This window comes from Acanthisitta chloris, unplaced genomic scaffold, assembly GCF_000695815.1.
Source record: "Acanthisitta chloris isolate BGI_N310 unplaced genomic scaffold, ASM69581v1 scaffold1125, whole genome shotgun sequence".
In the NCBI taxonomy this organism is placed as follows: domain Eukaryota; kingdom Metazoa; phylum Chordata; class Aves; order Passeriformes; family Acanthisittidae; genus Acanthisitta; species Acanthisitta chloris.
Window position 1 is genome coordinate 28,391 of NW_008674057.1, and position 1,826 is coordinate 30,216.

The window sequence follows — 1,826 nt, forward strand, 5'->3', positions numbered from 1 at the left end:
CTTCATGAAGTCAGCACCAGCTTTCAGAACCACCTATGTGAAATGATTTACCACAACATAAATATATTGAAATCAAACAACTATTAATAATGTTGTTTATCCTTCCATATAGAGTCTGCTTTGCCTAGCAACTACATATTAGCAAGCTCTGAATTTTTAAAACAAACACTCAAATAATCACAATGAATCAGGAAAGGAGAAGATGGGAAAATAATTTAAACTCAGAATTTCCTCTCTCTGTTTAATTAAATAAACATGATTCCAATTCCTATTTTGCAATTCCAAACTTCTGTCATATATTCCCAGTGGGATAGAATACAGGCTTCACTTGAAACAATAAAGGAATATTGAATTTTTCCTTTCTGAATAACAGCATAAAGAAAAAAAGAGGTGTTTATAGTCAGAAACATAAACCTTTGGCTTGAGCCCATGCATTTGTCACACAGGCATGCCTCCTGTTAAAAGCAGGAGCAATCAAATTTACTGAAGTAATCAAGAAAATACAGGCCAGGAGGAACTAATGCTTATTTCAAAAGCAAAGAGGGGAAGAAAAGGAAAAAAAAAAAGTTCCAGTGGACAGTAAAAGGAACCTTTCAAGTCAGGTGGCACACAGAGAAACAAGGATTCATCAGTGGGGCCTTCAAGCTTAGAGACACACACACAAGCTTTGTGGTCTACCAGCTTGGTTGGGCTTTATGGACTTTATTTTCAGGAGCTCTGAGAATGGGTTTCCATGGAGCTATCCCAATGACCAAAGCTCAGGAATGAGAATCATAGAATCAACCAGGTTGGACGAGACCTCAAGGATCATTGAGTCCAACCCTAACGGTGAGGATGAGGGGGGAAAAAAAAAAAAGGAGGGAGTTAAACAGTAGTGTAGCATGACACTGATTTTTTTATTTCACCTCCAATGACTGTCTAGATTTTATTGATGCAGTTACATCTGATTATTCCAGTCCTCTCAACTCTCAATTTAAGCATCGAAATATACTGTTCAGAACAACAGAAGCATCAACTCTAAAATAATTATATCCATGTACGTTTGCCCCAAAAATCTGAAAAGCCAAAGGGATATGTCCATTAGCAGCTCAGAATCTGTAATGCCTGAGCTTTGCTCCCTCTAACTTAGTTACAAAAAATTCATCCCAACTAAATGTTTCTTTACGTGCACCTTCACACGGCATGGGGTGTGATGGAGATTATGCAGAAAAGAGCAAAGCTCAGGCCAAGCTCCTTTCATCTCGGATTCAGCACGAATTCAAAGCATATCAATATCACACAAGTTGAATGAGATGTCCTTGATCTACCAAGTAATGCAGTAAATTATCCTTCTAAAACTAGAAAGTCCTCCAGATATAACACATGAAATAACCATGGTATCAGCATACCTCCCGTCCTTCCAAGGCCAACCTGCACAGAAGGCTGAAGGCTTCCTTCATTTTTCAACAAATGAGGCAAATGGTAATAGATATTTGGCACTTGAAGAGATTTTCTACTTGTTAGCTCTTTCAACAATTTCAGCGTCTCATCTGCAAACATAAGGGAAATCAATCAGAATTGATCAAATGCAGAAAACAAAGTAATAGGAAGTTTTAAGCAATGGTAAACAGTGCAAAATTCCAAGCTTGGTCCTAACTGAAAGCCAGAACCAATTATGCACATCATATCTTATGCACAAAGGAAGCCTTTGCTTATTATGATTACTTTAATAAGCAATGGCCAGGATTATTTTGCACCTACAACCTTTCTACAGATCCAAATAACACTTATCATAGAAACAACTGGGTTGGAAAAGACTACCAAGATCATCCAGTCCAACCCTACCA

At 37.7% G+C, this 1,826-nt stretch overlaps 1 protein-coding gene across 1 annotated transcript in view; it reads right to left on the reverse strand.

Annotated features, from left to right (window-relative positions):
* LOC103802658 (alpha-1,3-mannosyl-glycoprotein 4-beta-N-acetylglucosaminyltransferase A) overlaps positions 1 to 1,530 on the reverse strand; it is a gene marked incomplete at its 3' end in the record, with an annotated part of 29,354 nt that extends 27,824 nt beyond the window's left edge. Inside the window, exon 1 of the mRNA XM_009075159.1 lies at positions 1,389 to 1,530. The remainder of the gene's footprint in view (positions 1 to 1,388) is intronic.
* Positions 1,531 to 1,826: the final 296 nt, after the last annotated feature.